The 19,939-nt window shown below is 41.4% G+C and overlaps 1 protein-coding gene across 1 annotated transcript in view; it reads left to right on the top strand.

Moving 5' to 3' along the window:
- Positions 1-19,939, top strand: part of LOC112260714 (zinc finger protein 544) — a 51,600-nt gene that overhangs the window by 27,301 nt on the left and 4,360 nt on the right. The gene's annotated exons all lie outside the window — the stretch shown is intronic.

The raw sequence follows: 19,939 nt of genomic DNA, 5'->3' as shown, positions 1-19,939 counted from the left end.
GGTGGAAAAATTACTTGTGTCATGCAAAGTAGATGTCCAAACCGACTTGCCAAAACTATAGTTTGTTAACAAGAAATTTGTGGAGTGGTTGAAAAACAAGTTTTAATGACTCCAACCTAAGTGTATGTAAACTTCCGACTTCAACTGTATATATTCTTATTCCATCCCTTTAGATGTTTGTATTAGGTAATTGTTGTGGAGTTTTTAGATTACTTGTTAGATATTACGGCACTGTCGGAACTAGAAGTTCAAGCATTTCGCCACACTCGCATTAACATCTGCTAGCCATGTGTATGTGACCAATAACATTTGATTTGAAAGCTCAGGCTGAGAAGTAGGGTTGATTTGAGCGTTCTGACCTGACAACGGCAGTCAATCACCCAAGCTAACGTTGGTTAGCTTGCTAGCTACTTCCAGACACAACTGAGACCACTCTGACCATTTTACTCACCCTAGTAGAGCTGGTTAGGCTGTTTTCATGTTATCCACAGCGTTGGTGAATGTAATTGTGCTGCTGGCAACAATTTAATTACGCTTTTTTTGCCGATGTTTACTGACACCGGCCATATTCAACGGGTGTTGAGTGCTCGTAAATTCATTATTCTGTGCTCTGGTACACTCAGACTAGAGTGCCCTGAAATCGGAATAGATAGTCAGAGCTAATTTACGAAAGCACCCGAATGTCCATTAAGAACGCACGACTATACCATTTAGCTAAACTAAGAATGACGAGAATAATCAAGTCAATAAACATTGGGTTGTTAGATAGCCTATAGTTAATATACTGGCAAATTTGAGGTATAACTTCTAACGTTAGTTAGCTATCTAATATACCGGTACATACTGCTGTAATGATATGCTATTCTTTAAATAAATGCTGTACTTTAAATAAATGCCTGCCCTTGCTATCTCTATTCCACTGTTCCTGCCATTTCTCCACCATCACTGTCCATATCATGCTTTTTGCCTCTGCCTTGCTCATTGAAACTACCACATCAACATCCCCACTACTTAGTGCTTGTTTAGCCAGTACATCAACTGCCTTGTTCCCCTCCACTCCCACATGAGCTGGGACCCATGTAAATATTATCTGTATACCCATTTGTTTACTCCTGCCATGAGTTTGTAGCACCTCATAAAGCAGGTCTTGTCTGCTACGTGATATAAAGGACTGGAGACTCCTTAGCACTGCACGTGAATCAGAGCAATTAACTACTCTTTCTGGTTTAAGTTCCTCCACCCACTGCAAGGCTAACAGTATGGCCATCATCTACACCATATATACAGCCAGATGATCTGTGATATGTTTCCTGACTCTCACCTCACGTTCCTGCACTACAAATGCTGACCCAGTACGTCCTGTCCTTGGATCTTTTGAACCATCTGTGTATATGGCCACACAATTCTGATACAGTATCCAGACATCTCTTAAACAAATCAGATGGATCAACACCATCCCTATCTTTCCCTAGTCTCTCCAGTACTTCCAGATCTACTACTGGAGGTGGGAGTAGCCATGGTGGATTCACAGGGATAGCTACCGTTGGACTAAACTATCATATACCGTGATTTCCGGTCACAACTTGCAGACTTGTTTACGTGTTGCTGTGCTTTTTGTTGCCAACCTTACTTTGCTACCTGACAACTTTACGGTTTTTACTTTTTAATTACCGTTTATATTTGTAGTTTTTCCCTCACTCAAAAAACATTTAATTCAACTTTTTCACTCCGGACGCTTTATCTGGACATGGTTCGTCAGGACGTCCAACAGCTGAAGCTAAGTAGTAACATTAACATGATGCCTTCTAATTGCAGTCGCTGTACTCATAATATACAGGAGAACGATCGCCTTATGGCGAGGATAGCTGTGCTGCAAGCCCAGCTTCAGACGCAAGCGTTAGGCAAGGGTAATTTCAGTGTAGGAAAGGATGAAACAGCATCTGTGCCACCATTAAGTACAGATAGTAACGTCAGTATAAATCCCCTCGCACGGTCCCCGCAGCCGGACAACTTTCTCATGGCTTCTGGAGGGAAATGCTGTAGGAATGCTCAACCAGTGTTGCTCATTCAGCCGACTGAAACTTTAAACCGGTTTTCCCCATTAAGCAGCGAGTCGGAGTCTGAGGCCGAGCCTTCTCTGGTCTCTACTCCTCCCATTACGGGGTCTGAGACGCCGAAGCTTCCCACCATTAGCTCTGACAAATTGAAAACCCTAGTCATTGGCGACTCCATTACCTGCAGTATTAGACTTAAAACTAATCGATCATACAGCGATCATACACTGTTTACCAGGGGACAGGGCTACCGACGTTAAGGCTAATTTGAAGATGGTGCTGGCTAAAGCTAAAACTGGCGAGTGTAGAGAGTATAGAGATATTGTTATCCACGTCGGCACCAACAATGTTAGGATGAAACAGAGGTCAGAGGTCACCAAGCGCAACATAGCTTCAGCGTGTAAATCAGCTAGAAAGATGTGTCGGCATCGAGTAATTGTCTCTGGCTCCCTCCCAGTTAGGGGGAGTGATGAGCTCTACAGCAGAGTCTCACAACTCAATCACTGGTTGAAAACTGTTTTCTGCCCCTCCCAAAAGATAGAATTTGTAGATAATTGGCCCTCTTTCTGGGTCTCACCCACAAACAGGACCAAGCCTGGTCTGCTGAGGAGTGACGGACTCCATCCTAGGTGGAGGGGTGCTCTCATCTTATCTACCAACATAGACAGGGCTCTAACTCCTTCACAATGAAATAGGGTGCAGGCCAGGCAGCAGGCTGTTAGCCAGCCTGCCATCTTAGTGGAGTCTGACACTAGCACAGTCAGTGTAGTCAGCTCAGCTATCCCCATTGAGACCGTGTCTGTGCCTCGACCTGGGTTGGGCAAAACTAAACATGGCGTTGTTCGCCTTAGCAATCTCACTAGAATAAAGACATCCTCCATTCCTGACATTATTGAAAGAGATCGTGATACCTCACATCTCAAAATAGGGCTACTTAATGTTAGATCCCTTACTTCAAAGGCAGTTATAGTCAATTAAATAATCACTGATCATAATCTTGATGTGATTGGCCTGACCGAAACATGGATTAAGCCTGATGAATTTACTGTGTTAAATGAGGCCTCACCTCCTGGTTACACTAGTGGCCATATCCCCCGTGCATCCTGCAAACAAGGAGGTGTTGCTAACATTTATGATAGCAAATTTCAATTTACAAAAAGAAAAAGACGTTTTTGTCTTTTGAGCTTCTAGTCATGAAATCTATGCAGCCTACTCAATCACTTTTTATAGCTACTGTTGACAGGCCTCCTGGGCCATATACAGCGTTCCTCACTGAGTTCCCTGAATTCCTTTCGGACCTTGTAGTCATAGCAGATAATATTCACATTTTTGGTGATTTTAATATTCACATGGAAAAGTCCACAGACCCACTCCAAAAGGCTTTTTCGGAGCCATCATTGACTCAGTGGGTTTTGTCCAACATGTCTCTGGACCTACTCACTGTCACAGTCATACTCTGGACCTAGTTTTGTCCCATGGAATAAATGTTGTGGATCTTAATATTTTTCCTCATAATCCTGGACTATCTGACCACCATTTTATTATGTTTGCAAACGCAACAAATAATCTGCTCAGAATCCAACCAAGTAGCATCAAAAGTCATGCTATAAATTCTCAGACAACCCAAAGATTCCTTGATGCCCTTCCAGACTCCCTCTGCCTACCCAAGGACGTCAGAGGACAAAAATCAGTTAACCACCTAACTGGGGAACTCAATTTAACCTTGCGCAATACCCTAGATGCAGTTGCACCCCTAAAAACTAAAAACAGTTGTCATAAGAAACTAGCTCCCAGCTATACAGAAAATACCCGAGCTCTCTGAAGCAAGCTTCCAGAAAATTGGAACGGAAATGGCGCCACACTAAACTGGAAGTCTTCAGACTAGCTTGGAAAGACAGTACCGTGCAGTATCGAAGAGCCCTCACTGCTGCTCGATCATCCTATTTTTCCAACTTAATTGACGAAAATTATTTTGATACTGTTGCAAAGCTAACTAAAAAGCAGCATTCCCCAAGAGAGGATGGCTTTGAGGAAAAGATCATGATCATTAGAAAGCAAATTACGGAGTCCTCTTTAAATTTGCATATTCCTCCAAAGCTCAGTCATGAGTCTGCAAAACTCTGCCAGGACCTAGGATCAAGAGAAACATTCAAGTGTTTTATTACTATATCTCTTGACACAATGATGAAAATAACCATGGCCTCTAAACCTTCAAGCTGCATACCAGACCCTATTCCAACTAAACTATTGAAAGAGCTGCTTCCTGTGCTTGTCCCTCCTGCAGTGGGGCAAAAAAAGTATTTAGTCAGCCACCAATTGTGCAAGTTCTCCCACTTAAAAAGATGAGAGAGGCCTGTAATTTTCATCATAGGTACACTTCAACTATGACAGACAAAATTAGTTTAAAAAATCCAGAAAATCACATTGTAGGATTTTAAATTAATTTATTTGCAAATTATGGTGGAAAATAAGTATTTGGTCACCTACAAACAAGCAAGATTTCTGGCTCTCACAGACCTGTAACTTCTTCTTTAAGAGGCTCCTCTGCCCTCCACTCGTTACCTGTATTAATGGCACCTGTTTGAACTTGTTATCAGTATAAAAGACACCTGTCCACAACCTCAAACAGTCACACTCCAAACTCCACTATGGCCAAGACCAAAGAGCTGTCAAAGGACACCAGAAACAAAATTGTAGACCTGCACCAGGCTGGGAAGACTGAATCTATAATAGGTAAGCAGCTTGGTTTGAAGAAATCAACTGTGGGAGCAATTATTAGGAAATGGAAGACATACAAGACCACTGATAATCTCCCTCGATCTGGGGCTCCACGCAAGATCTCACCCCGTGGGGTCAAAATGATCACAAGTGAGCAAAAATCCCAGAACCACACGGGGGGACCTAGGGAATGACCTGCAGAGAGCTGGAACCGAAGTAACAAAGCCTACCATACCTACTGTGAAGCATGGGGATGGAAACATCATGCTTTGGGGCTGTTTTTCTGCAAAGGGACCAGGATGACTGACCCGTGTAAAGGAAAGAATGAATGGGGCCATGTATCGTGAGATTTTGAGTGAAAACCTCCTTCCATCAGCAAGGGCATTGAAGATGAAATGTGGCTGGGTCTTTCAGCATGACAATGATCCCAAACACACCGCCCGGGCAACGAAGGAGTGGCTTCGTAAGAAGCATTTCAAGGTCCTGGAGTGGACTAGCCAGTCTCCAGATCTCAACCCCATAGAAAATCTTTGGAGGGAGTTGAAAGTCCGTGTTGCCCAGCAACAGCCCCAAAACATCACTGCTCTAGAGGAGATCTGCATGGAGGAATGGGCCAAAATACCAGCAACAGTGTGTGAAAACCTTGTGAAGACTTACAGAAAACGTTTGACCTCTGTCATTGCCAACAAAGGGTATATAACAAAGTATTGAGATAAACTTTTGTTATTGACCATATACTTATTTTCCACTATAATTTGCAAATAAATTCATTAAAAATCCTACAATGTGATTTTCTGGATTTTTTCCCTAATTTTCTCTGTCATAGTTGAAGTGTGACTATGATGAAATTACAGGCCTCTCTCATCTTTTTAAGTGGGAGAACTTGCACAATTGGTGGCTGAGTAACTACTACTACTACTACTTGCCCCACTGTATGTTGAACATAATAAACGGCTCTCTATCCACCGGATGTGTATCAAACTCACTAAAAGTGGCAGTAATAAAGCCTCTCTTGAAATAGCCAAACCTTGACCCAGAAAATATAAAAAACTATCGGCCAATATCGAATCTTCCATTCCTCTCAAAACTTTTAGAAAAAGCTGTTGCGCAGCAACTCACTGCCTTCCTGAAGACAAACGATGTATATGAACTGCTTCAGTCTGGTTTTAGACCCCATCATAGCACTGAGACTGCACTTGTGAAGGTGGTAAATTGCCTTTTAATGGCGTTAGACCGAGGCTCTGCATCTGTCCTTGTGCTCCTAGACCTTAGTGCTGCTTTTGATACCCTTGATCACCACATTATTTTGGAGAGATTGGAAACCCAAATTGGTCTACACGGACAAGTTCTGGCCTGGTTTAGATCTTATCTGTCGGAAAGATATCAGTTTGTCTCTGTGAATGGTTTGTCCTCTGACAAATCAACTGTAAATTTCGGTGTTCCTCAAAGTTCTGTTTTAGGACCACTATTGTTTTCACTATATATTTTACCTCTTGGGGATGTCATTCGAAAACATAATGTTAACTTTCACTGCTATGCGGATGACACACAGCTGTACATTTCAATGAAACATGGTGAAGCCCCAAAATTGCCCTCGCTAGAAGCCTGTGTTTCAGACATGAGGAAGTGAATTGCTGCAATCTTTCTACTTTTAAACTCGGACAGAACAGAGATGCCTGTTCTAGGTCCCAAGAAACAAAGAGATCTTCTGTTGAATCTGACAATTAATCTTGATGGTTGTACAGTCGTCTCAAATAAAACTGTGAAGGACCTCGGCGTTACTCTGGACCCTGATCTCTCTTTTGACGAACATATCAAGACTGTTTCAAGGACAGCTTTTTTCCATCTGCGTAACATTGCAAAAATCAGAAACCTTCCGTCCAAAAATGATGCAGAAAATTGTTTTGTTACTTCTAGGTTAGACTACTGCAATGTTCTACTTCCCGGCTACCCGGATAAAGCACTAAATAAACTTCAGTTAGTGCTAAATACAGCTGCTAGAATCCTGACTAGAACCAAAAAGTGTGATCATATTACTCCAGTGCTAGCCTCCCTAAACTGGCTTCCTGTTAAGGCAAGGGCTGATTTCAAGGTTTTACTGATAACCTACAAAGCATTACATGGGCTTGCTCCTACCTATCTTTCTGATTTGGTCCTGCCGTACATACCTACACGTACGCTACGGTCACAAGAAGCAGGCCTCCTAATTGTCCCTAGAATTTCTAAGCAAACAGCTATAGAGCTCAATTTTTATGGAATGGTCTGCCTACCCATGTGAGAGACGCAGACTCGGTCTCAACCTTTAAGTCTTTACTGAAGACTCATCTCTTCAGTGGGTCATATGATTGAGTGTAGTCTGGCCCAGGAGTGTGAAGGTGAACGGAAAGGCTCTGGAGCAACAAGCCGCCCTTGCTGTCTCTGCCTGGCCGGTTCCCCTCTCTCCACTGGGATTCTCCGCCTCTAACCCTATTACAGGGGCTGAGTCACTGGCTTACTGGTGCTCTTTCATGCCGTCCCTGGGAGGAGTGCGTCACTTGAGTGGGATCACTGACGTGATCTTCCTGTCTGGGTTGGCGCCCCCCCCTGGGTTGTGCCGTGGCATAGATCTTTGTGGGCTATACTCTGCCTTGTCTCGGGATGGTAAGTTGGTGGTTGAAGATATCCCTCTAGTGGTGTGGGGGCTGTGCTTTGGCAAAGTGGGTGGGGTTATATCCTGCCTGGTTGGCCCTGTCCGGGGGTATCATCGGATGGGGCCACAGTGTCTCCTGACCCCTCCTGTCTCAGCCTCCAGTATTTATGCTGCAGTAGTTTATGTGTAAGGGGGCTAGGGTCAGTCTGTTATATCTGGAGTACTTCTGGAGTACTTCTCCTGTCTTATCGAGTGTCCTGTGTGAATTTAAGTATGCTCTCTCTATTTCTCTCTTTCTCTCCTCCTTTCTCATTCTCGGAGGACCTGAGCCCTAGGACCATGCCTCACCATGCTGCTGCTCCGGTTTCAACTGGTCTGCCTGTGGCTATGGAACCCTGACCTGTTCACCGGACGTGCTACCTGTCCCAGACCTTCTGTTTTCAACTCTCTAGAGACAGCAGGAGTGGTAGAGATACTCTTAATAATCGGCTATGAAAAGCCAACTGACATTTACTCCTGAGGTGCTGACTTGCTGCACCCTCGACAACTACCGTGATTATTATTATTTGACCATGCTGGTCATTTATGAACATTTGAACATCTTGGCCATGTTCTGTTATAATCTCCACCCGGCACAGCCAGAAGAGGACTGGTCACCCCTCATAGCCTGGTTCCGCTCTAGGTGTCTTCCTAGGTTTTGGCCTTTCTAGGAAGTTTTTCCTATCCATCGTGCTTCTACACCTGCATTGCTTGCTGTTTGGGGTTTTAGACTGGGTTTCTGTACAGCACTTTGAGATATCAGCTGATGTAAGAAGGGTTATATAAATACATTTGATATACAGTACTCTGTACCAACTTCTGCCTACAATTGTATTACTAAAGGAGCATTTTAATACTTTAACAAAGAGTATGTGTGACGCACAGCGTGGTACGTTTTCATATTTATTTATTGAACTGAACACTAAATACAAAAATAACAAGAGAATAAATTAAACCGAAACAGTTCCGTAAGGTGCAAACACTGATACGGAAAACAACTACCCACAAGACACAGGTGAGAAAAGGCTACCTAAGTATGGTTCTCAATCAGAGACAACGATCGACAGCTGTCCCTGATTGAGAACCATACCCGGCCAAAACAAAGAAATACAAACACATAGAAAAATAACAGAATGCCCACCCAAATCACACCCTGACCAACCCAAAAATAGAGACATAAAAAGCTCTCTACGGTCAGGGCGTGACAGTGTGTGTTTCCATTACTAATATATGTTTGATACTGATCATCTGTTGAAGAAATTGACCAACACTTTGGCGAGCTTGCCAGGAGGGAGTGACCACTTCGCTGGACTGACCATTGATCCACATGCAAACGCTACAAAATTATAAGGTAAGCAGATGCCTGTTATAGCTAAAGTCTGTAATTTACTCTAGAACATGGTGGTTAATGAGTCATTCTGGCAAGTAAGTTGCGCCTCGCTGTTAAATTTATAAGAACCTACATTTCTTTGTAATTGTAACAGTTCTCTTTAGTTGAAGGAGAGGCGGACCAAAATGCGGCGTGATGATGATTCATGTTTGTTTAATAAAGGAAAACTATACATGAATAAACTACAAAAACAATGAAATGTGAAAACTCAAACCAGCCCTATCTGGTGCAAAACACAGAGACAGGAACAATCACCCACAAACACACAGTGAAACCCAGGCTACTTAAATATGGTTCCCAATCAGAGACAATGACTAACACCTGCCTCTGATTGATAACCATATCAGGCCAGACATAGAAATAGACAAACAAGACAACCAACATAGAATGCCCACTCAGATCACACCCTGACCAAACAAAACATAGAATTATACAAAGCAAACTATGGTCAGGGTGTGACAGTAATAGTGGAATAATAGACAGTGTGAAATTATTGTTACACAACCCGTGGGAGGAAGCACAGACCACCTAGGTGGAAATAGGATATAAATTCTTGGGTTAAATGTTTATGATTATGAGACTTGGTGATAGGGCACAAATTCTAAGTATGAAACGCCGATTGTTGATAGAATTGAGAGTGAAATATTTTCTGATAACTGAATTTGTAATTGTTCTGTTTATGATGTTTTCTGTATGATATGACTGGATGGTGGGACACTAAATCAGGAGTTAGTTATAAACAATATAATACCCATGTATTTGACTTAACTGAGTGGACATTCAAATCAGATGCATAAACCTTTAAGCATACATCATTGCTGTATTAGGGAATACACCTGCCCGTATGTTACTGACCCACGCTATTTTAATTTAAAAATAAATAGTTTTGAAATAATAGTTTCTCTCTTGCAAGGAGAAGATTATCACAGAGATACCAGGATTGTTGTGGTTGTTACACCAAAGTTTGTACCAGTTATAAATCATCTTGAATCCTTTACAATTTCATGGTTGCTCCATAGAGGACGTTTATTTTACACCATCCATACATTACATGGTATTCAGTTATCATTTACTTATCACCCTGCTTTAAATAAACTTATGCAAGTTAAGGGATAGACTATACAAGTATAGGGTTATTTTGCATGAATTTATCTGTATTCAAATTACATGTAGAGCCTAATAACATTTTTTTATTTTTTATTTATTTTTGGGATATGGCAGACGGGAGCTCGGAGTTGCCTGGGAGACCAGTCGCTATGAAACCCACCACCCCTCTACAATTTTTAGTAGGAAAATACCCCACTATGGGAAAGACTTAACCTGGGTTTTCAAGAAATGCCATGATTGGACCAAAGAAGCCTCTGAATATAGATGGCCTACAGATCGGTCATTTAATAAAACCAAGTATCAACATGTGCAGAATATCGTGAAGAGAAGACAGGAAAATAAGACCAAGGGGTAAAAATAAAATCCACCCTGTTTTCTGTGACTGCTGTAGCCATGTTGAAAACTGAAGGTAACCTATTCTGGACTCAGCAGAAGGCTACCTGCTTAAAGAAACAGGTAACAAATATCAAAGACCCTGCCTCTGTCAAGACAGGGAAGTTTCCTCTAGAATGCAGCGCTCCACCATATCTTATCTATCCATTACTCCCGAACGAACTACTGGATCCAGGTGTTTGTTCTGTAGGGTCTGAAAGAGACAATGTCCCGAGCCAAGGAGGGGAGTCGGAAGTTACCAGGAAGGTTGTCTTCAGGAGAGACTTTTCTTCTGAGTACGAAGACGCAGGGACCTGTTTCCATGTCAGACCAAGGCGATGACTCTTCTCCACCACTAGGTAGAATGTATCAAGAACTTGGAGAAATATAGAATGATGCCAAGATACAATCAACACCTCTCTACCCTAGAGTTACTGTGGCAAAGGACCTCATGGCAACTCAAGAAAAGGTGCACAGAGAAATGGATAACGCTGTTGAGGTTATCAGATGAGGTCATAATGATCCCTAAAGCCAACACCTCATTTGGCCGCCTTTCGTTCCAGTACTCTGCTGCCTGTGACTGGAACGAATTGCAAAAATCGCTGAAGTTGGAGACTTTTATCTCCCTCACCAACTTCAAACATCAGCTATCTGAGCAGCTAACCGATCGCTGCTGCTGTACATAGTCTATTGGTAAATAGCCCACCCATTTTCACCTACCTCATCCCCATACTGTTTTTATTTATTTACTTGCTCTTTTGCACACCAATATCTCTACCTGTACATGACCATCTGATCATTTATCACTCCAGTGTTAATCTGCAAAATTGTAATTATTCGCCTACCTCCTCATGCCTTTTGCACACATTGTATATAGACTCCCCCCTTTGTTTTCTACTGTGTTATTGACTTGTTAATTGTTTATTCCATGTGTAACTCTGTGTTGTCTGCTCACACTGCTATGCTTTATCTTGGCCAGGTCGCAGTTGCAAATGAGAACTTGTTCTCAACTGGCCTACCTGGTTAAATAAAGGTGAAATAAAAAAATAAAAAATAAAAAAATGATAAAGAGCAAAGTCTAAGTGGTAATCACACAGTAAAGGAAGAGAAGATAAGACGAGAGAGAGCGGAAAGTGAAGAAAGAGCGAGAAGTGAACAATACATAAGGCAGTGGGAAGAAAAGAAGAGAGAGGAGAGAGAACGTGAACAATTGAAAGAACACGAAAGTGGAGCTGAAGATGAAGAAGATGTGACTCTCGCGAGACCTAAGGACTCCCGAGCGCGTGCCAGCGGGAAACAGAACATAAAACAACAACTTGATCAATCGAGGGAGACATTGAGGCGCCTATCAACCATGTTTGAAAATGAGGTGACAACATTACAGGGTCGATTTAAAAACGAACAGCCCCGAACATCAGCGAGACTGGAGATGAAACGAACTGAATGGATGAAGACACAGCCAGGTGAAGATTACCGTCCCATGGGAACGTATCCCCTGGTAATAAAGACCTCTGGTACAGGACAATCGTGCATGTTTACAAACCATGGAGTTTTGGGGACTTGGAAACAGCAGCGAAACAATTGCCCTGCATCACTGCAGAGCCTGGAAAAAGATGAAGGCTGAAGAAAAAGTAAGGAAGATTGGACTTAAAAATAAATTAATGCACGATGGCGCACGCGGGCAGCCGGTTTGGGTTCCGTGTTCACTTCCCTATTTGCTTTTTAAATGTTTTATTTATTTACAACAAATCAATACAGGAAGTACATGTGGGAACACAAGTATATACAAATTATATACAATAGACAATTGGGCTAGGGGGTACAATATCACATTACACAAGGACCTTAAGGTACAAACCTACACATTATTCTAACAGCTTTTTTATTAGTAGAGTATTTAAATGTCTTAAAATACAGTTAAATTTCTTTTTGTATGGTAAGAACATTTGTTTTTTTGTTTATAAATGTACATTTGTGAATATGAAATTAAATTAATTACATAAAAATGTTTCAGCTTACTTCTATCGTAGGTAAAGAATCCAAGCAGTACATCTCTCCACAATAGTGTAAGATCTTCATAAATATGTTAAATGATAAATCTACTAATGTCTTGCCACAGTTTTCTTACATGAATACAATGCCAAAAAAGATGCAACACTGTTTCTGGGTGGTCATTACAAAAGGAGCAATTTGAGTTGACGTTTGCCTTAAACTTCTTCATATAGTGGTTGGCAGGTTAATATTAATGAATAATTTTAAAGGAAACTTCCTTAATTTTGTTAACAAGTAGGTATGTGTGTGGCAACATCCAAACTTTTTTCCAACAGATATTATCAATAAATCCATTCCAATAAGGCATGACATAAGGTATAGATAGATACAACATCCTGCTGAAACAAGGTTCGTATCGCTCTGTTGAATGGACCAAACGAGAAACAAATTTTTCCAACTGATGAGTCAACAGGTTCAACGGAAGGGAGGCACTGAGGGTCAGGTCTTGACATGTTCCTGAACAGTAGAGCAACACCTGAGGGAATGGCATCTAAAACAATTGCAACATCTTTAGGTGTTACAGGGACCTTGTAAAGTGATAAGAATTCCTTATAACTGAGTAAAAGACCCTCTGCATTTACCAGTTGGCTCACCAATAGGATATTATTTCAGAACCAATATTCTAAAAACAAAGAAGTATTTTTATACAATATATCCCAATTATTCCATATATAATATCTGTGTGGAGAAAAATTATGCTTATAAATTAAGGGCCATGACAAGAAAACCTGCCAAAGAAAGCAGAAAGTTTCACTAGAACTTTGTCAATATTATAATTGCAAACCAACATGAAGTTAAGGCCACCAAAAGTAGAGAAGACATGATGAGGAATAAAATTCCACATAGAAGTGGCTCTTCTTAGGAATTGTTTAATCCAATTGATCTTAAAAGGTATTATTTAAGGTAGTAAAGTCCAGAAAATTCAGCCCACCATTCTCATAAGCGTTCATTAGAACAGTTTTCCTAATGTAACAGGTACGGTTTCTCCACAGAAAATTGAAAAGCATCTGGTCTATCCTTGCTTATTTTACTGTCAAGATATAAAGATAGAGCGCCATATGTTAGTCTAGAAATACCTTCAGCCTTGGTTATTAGGACTCTTCCTTTTAAAGATAAGTCCCTCTGTAGCCATTGCTTTAGCTTCGTCTGGTTTTTTTTAATAAGAGGTTAAAATTTAGTAAGCCTCTAGACTTCTGATCCTTTGTAATGGTTATGCCTAAATATGTAAGTTCTTCTTTTACTGGAATACCATAATATGAAGGTATCACACAAGTTTTGACAGCCATGAGTTCACATTTATTAATGTTAAGATATAGACCACACGCTTTGGAAAAGGTTTGTATTACATTGATCGATATGGGAATTTGGTTAGCATCTTTCAGATAAAGTGTAGTATCGTCAGCCAGCTGGCTTATAATAATTTCTTTACCAGCTATGGAAATACCTTGTACAGGACTATTATTTAAAGAATTTAAAATAAGTTGGGTTATTAATAAAAACAGGTACGGAGAGATAGGACAACCGTGCCTAATTCCTCTCTTTAACTCAAATCTAGGTGAGGTGCCATATTTAAATTTGATAGAGCTGTTACCATTTGTATAGAGAGTATTAATAGCCTTACAGAAAAAATATCCAAAGCCAAGTCTCTCGAGTGGAAGAGGAACTGATGCTCTACTGTGTCAAATGCTTTATAAAAATCTAAAAATAATATTAAGCTATCCTCGGTTATTAGGTCTGAGAAGTCAAGCATGTCTAATACTAGTCTGACATTGTTAGAAATATGTCTGTTCCTCATAAAGCCAGACTGTGTTTCATCAATGATTGCATCCAGGACTTCTTTAATTCTTTTTGCAAGTAGTAAGGCTAATATCTTCTAGCCATTATTAAGAAGACAAATTGGACGCCAGTTATCGATGAGCAGCACTTCTTTTTTAAGCTTAAGTATCAGTGTTATTAACACCTGACTCATTGTAGAAGGGAGAACATTGTTTTTAATACTCTCTAAAAATACTTCAAATAGGAAGGGAGCTACTTGTTCAGAAATTAATTTGTACAATTCTGATGTAATTCCAACAACACCAGGTGATTTTTTGTTCTTTAGATGTTTGATAGACTATAATCTCTTCAACTTTGATGGGTTCATCACACTGTTTAGATTTTATATCGCTGATAGTGAACATTATTCAGTGAGTCAAAAAACACATGTGGATTCCTGACAGTACGTAGAGCTATACAATTATCTGTAAAAATTGCTACAGTATTTCACGATTAATTTTGGTCATCTGTAATTACACCATCAATGTTTAACTTATGTATAGTGTTATTTTTAAGAGTGACATTTCTCAAGTCTAAAGAAATAGGATGATTTCTGTTCTCCCTCCTCAATCCATTTTTCCCCAGATCTAATAAAGGCTCCTTCTGCTTTTAATCTATATATATTATCCAGTTTATTTTGTAATTCAATTAGTTCCATCTTCTCCTCCCCGAGAGGCCGGCTGGGGACCTCTGAGAAAGGGAAGTTATCTTAATGATCACCTTTTCCTCCTCAGCTCTTCTGGTCTTAGCAAGATTACTACCATATTTTCTAAGGTATTTGGACACCTCAAATTTAAAGAGCTCCCAGTTCTTGCAATAAGAATTTTCTTCACAAGCCCTTTCCCAAAGGTATGAAAGCAGATCTTTAACCTCAAACTTAACTATATCATTATTTAATAATGAGCTATTTAGCTTCCAGTAGGATGCTCTACCACGGTTAGTATCAGGGGTAAATATTTTGATATCAATGTAAATGGCCCTATGGTCTGTGAGGGGAGTAGTACAAATATTTGTAGTAACACACTCACTATCAATACATTTGGATATATTTGCCAAAAATCTATTCTGGATTGTCTGGAACCTGTTTTGTTACTCCAAGTGAATGATCTGTTGGCCGGAAACCTCTCTCTCCATATATCAGTAAGATCAAACTTTTCATAAAAAGTATTCAAATCAAATCAAATCAAATGTATTTATATAGCCCTCTCGTACATCAGCTGATATCTCAAAGTGCTGTACAGAAACCCAGCCTAAAACCCCAAACAGCAAGCAATGCAGGTGTAGAATCACGGTGGCTAGGAAAAACTCCCTAGAAAGGCCAAAACCTAGGAAGAAACCTAGAGAGGAACCAGGCTATGTGGGGTGGCCAGTCTTCTTCTGGCTGTGCCGGGTGGAGATTATAACAGAACATGGCCAAGATGTTCAAATGTTCATAAATGACCAGCATGGTCCAATAATAATAAGGCAGAACAGTTGAAACTGGAGCAGCAGCACGGCCAGGTGGACTGGGGACAGCAAGGAGTCATCATGTCAGGTAGTCCTGAGGCATGGTCCTAGGGCTCAGGTCCTCCGAGAGAGAGAAAGAAAGAGAGAAAGAGAGAATTAGAGAGAGCACACTTAAATTCACACAGGACACCGAATAGGACAGGAGAAGTACTCCAGATATAACAAACTGACCCTAGCCCCCCGACACATAAACTACTGCAGCATAAATACTGGAGGCTGAGACAGGAGGGGTCAGGAGACACTGTGGCCCCATCTGAGGACACCCCCGGACAGGGCCAAACAGGAAGGATATAACCCCACCCACTTTGCCAAAGCACAGCCCCCACAACACTAGAGGGATATCTTCAACCACCAACTTACCGTATTAAACCCACATTCTGATTGGTTGGCCTACCTGGGGGCCATCTGTCAGTTTAATTATCTATAGTAATGTTAAAGTCCCCTCCTATCAAGAATAACAACGGAAATTTAGATAACCAATGAAGTATGTTTCCCTATAGATTCAAGCAACTCATCATTCTCATGTTTGGTGTTGTGCCCGTAGAAGTTTACAGTAATGAGCATAATGTCATTGTAACTGATCACAAGACAAATAAAGTGACCAAAGGGGTCACATTCCAAGTGTAGAATATTACCACCAAAGGTATTTTTCATTGTAGTGACACCAGCGGAGTGTTCAGATACATGGGAAAGCCAAATATCGTTGCCCCACTGTGACCTCCAGAAGTTGGTATCAGCCGAAAATGAGTGAGACTCTTAATTAAAAAAAGCAAAAATCTGTTTGAAATTGTTTAGCAAATAAAAATAAGGCCTTGCGCTTCACATTGTTTCGTAACCTTCCCTATTTGCTTCACTCCGAGAGCTTTCTCCCACTGCGTCATGTCCTTACTGAACACCAACAAACTCCCATCTCTTAACACTTTAGCATTGACAACTTCCCCAATCAACTCTTTTATCACAGCCGTCAACCTTATCGGACTCATCGCCCCTACTCCCCCTTCCTCCCTAAATGTCTGAATCACTTTATGCTCCTCCTCACCTCCATGCTCCCCTCGCATCTTATCTTGCCCTTCCTCGGCATATTCTACCTCTGAACTGCCGCTAGCGTTAGAAATGATGTTGCTCTCCTCAAACTTCCTTTTCTGCCTCTCTACCTCCATAGACCTCTCGATCCCCTTCAAACCCCAACTCCCTTTCTCTCCCGCTTTATTTCTGAAGGCACACCCATTTCCTGAAGAATTGCATTATGGGCCCCAGAGTACAGAAATAGCGTCCTCTACGTGTATACTTCATATTTTGGCGAATTTAGTATGACATCCGGGAACTTTTGGCATACTAACTATATCATACTATGACAAATAAGCATACTACAGTATATACTCAATTAACGTTACAAATAGTGCGGTTAGTATAGCTATTCGAACACAGCTTTGCTATACAGTCGTGGCCAAAAGTTTTGAGAATGACACAAATATTAATTTTCACAAAATTTGCTGCTTCAGTGTCTAGATATTTTTGTCAGATGTTATTATGGAATACTGAAGTATAATTACAAGCATTTCATAAGTGCCAAAGGCTTTTATTGACAATTACATGAAGTTGATGCAAAGAGTCAATATTTGTAGTGTTAACCATTCTTTTTCCAAGACCTCTGCAATCCGCCCTGGCATGCTGTCAATTAACTTCTGGGCCACATCCTGACTGATGGCAGCCCATTCTTGCATAATCAATGCTTGGAGTTTGTCAGAATTTGTGGGGTTTTGTTTTTGTGCAAAAATGCAATGATGGCGGCACGTGTTTCCTTGCAGGTAACCATGATTGACAGAGGAAGAACAATGATTCCAAGCACCACCCTCCTTTCGAAGCTTCCAGTCTGCTATTCAAACTCAATCAGCATGACAGAGTGATCTCCAGCCTTGTTCTCGTCAACACTCACACCTGTGTTAAAGAGAGAATCACTGACATGATGTCAGCTGGTCCTTTTGTGGCAGGGCTGAAATGCAGTGGAAATGTTGTTTTGGGATTCAGTTAATTTGCATGGCGAAGAGGGACTTTGCAATTAATTGCATTTCATCTGATCACTCTTCATAACATTCTGGAGTATATGCAAATTGCCATCATACAAACTGAGGCAGCAGACTTTGTGAAAATTAATATTTGTGTCATTCTCAAAACTTTTGTCCACGACTGTAGTATTTCCACCTCAGCCTCGTTTTCATTTCAAAATGGCGCCTGTGTGACTAAAGCGTAAAAAAAAAAAATTGCCTTGCCAGCGCTATCCCGGTCAACAGCACTGCACCCCCAACAGCAACTCGCCCAAGCCTTCCCCATTTCTCCTTCTCCCAAATCCATTCAGCTGATGTTCTGAAAGAGCTGCAAAATCTGGACTCCTACAAATCAGCCGGGCTAGACAATCTGAACCCTTTCTTTCTAAAATTATCTGCCGAAATTGTTGCCACCCCTATTACCAGCCTGTTCAACCTCTCTTTCGTGTTGTCTGAGATTCCCAAAGATTGGAAAGCAGCTGCGGTCATCCCCCTCTTCAAAGGGGGGGACACTCTTGACCCAAACTGCTACAGACCTATATCTATCCTACCGTGCCTTTCTAAGGTCTTCGAAAGCCAAGTCAACAAACAGATTACCGACCATTTCGAATCTCACCATACCTTCTCTGCTATGCAATCTGGTTTCAGAGCTGGTCATGGGTGCACCTCAGCCACGCTCAAGGTCCTAAACGATATCTTAACCGCCATCGATAAGAAAAATTACTGTGCAGCCGTATTCATTGATCTGGCCAAGGCTTTCGACTCTGTCAATCACCACATCCTCATCGGCAGACTCGACAGCCTTGGTTTCTCAAATGATTGCCTCGCCTGGTTCACCAACTACTTCTCTGATAGAGTTCAGTGTGTCAAATCGGAGGGTCTGCTGTCCGGACCTCTGGCAGTCTCTATGGGGGTGCCACAGGGTTAAATTCTTGGACCGACTCTCTTCTCTGTATACATCAATGAGGTCGCTCTTGCTGCTGGTGAGTCTCTGATCCACCTCTACGCAGACGACACCATTCTGTATACTTCCGGCCCTTCTTTGGACACTGTATTAACAACCCTCCAGGCAGGCTTCAATGCCATACAACTCTCCTTCCGTGGCCTCCAATTGCTCTTAAATACAAGTAAAACTAAATGCATGCTCTTCAACCGATCGCTACCTGCACCTACCCGCCTGTCCAACATCACTACTCTGGACGGCTCTGACTTAGAATACGTGGACAACTACAAATACTTAGGTGTCTGGTTAGACTGTAAACTCTCCTTCCAGACCCATATCAAACATCTCCAATCCAAAGTTAAATCTAGAATTGGCTTCCTATTTCGCAACAAAGCATCCTTCACTCATGCTGCCAAACATGCCCTTGTAAAACTGACCATCCTACCAATCCTCGACTTTGGCGATGTCATTTACAAAATAGCCTCCAATACCCTACTCAACAAATTGGATGCAGTCTATCACAGTGCAATCCGTTTTGTCACCAAAGCCCCATATACTACCCACCATTGCGACCTGTACGCTCTCGTTGGCTGGCCCTCGCTTCATACTCGTCGCCAAACCCACTGGCTCCATGTCATCTACAAGACCCTGCTAGGTAAAGTCCCCCCTTATCTCAGCTCGCTGGTCACCATAGCATCTCCCACCTGTAGCACACGCTCCAGCAGGTATATCTCTCTAGTCACCCCCAAAACCAATTCTTTCTTTGGCCGCCTCTCCTTCCAGTTCTCTGCTGCCAATGACTGGAATGAACTACAAAAATCTCTGAAACTGGAAACACTTATCTCCCTCACTAGCTTTAAGCACCAACTATCAGAGCAGCTCACAGATTACTGCACCTGTACATAGCCCACCTATAATTTAGCCCAAACAACTACCTCTTTCCCAACTGTATTTAATTTTAATTTATTTATTTATTTTGCTCCTTTGCACCCCATTATTTTTATTTCTACTTTGCACATTCTTCCATTGCAAAACTACCATTCCAGTGTTTTACTTGCTATATTGTATTTACTTTGCCACCATGGCCTTTTTTGCCTTTACCTCCCTTCTCACCTCATTTGCTCACATTGTATATAGACTTGTTTATACTGTATTATTGACTGTATGTTTGTTTTACTCCATGTGTAACTCTGTGTCGTTGTATCTGTCGAACTGCTTTGCTTTATCTTGGCCAGGTCGCAATTGTAAATGAGAACTTGTCTACCTGGT

This window comes from Oncorhynchus tshawytscha, linkage group LG10 (assembly GCF_018296145.1).
Source record: "Oncorhynchus tshawytscha isolate Ot180627B linkage group LG10, Otsh_v2.0, whole genome shotgun sequence".
In the NCBI taxonomy this organism is placed as follows: Eukaryota; Metazoa; Chordata; class Actinopteri; order Salmoniformes; family Salmonidae; genus Oncorhynchus; species Oncorhynchus tshawytscha.
Note: the sequence above shows the minus strand (reverse complement) of the source record. Positions and strands in the feature narration are given on the sequence as shown.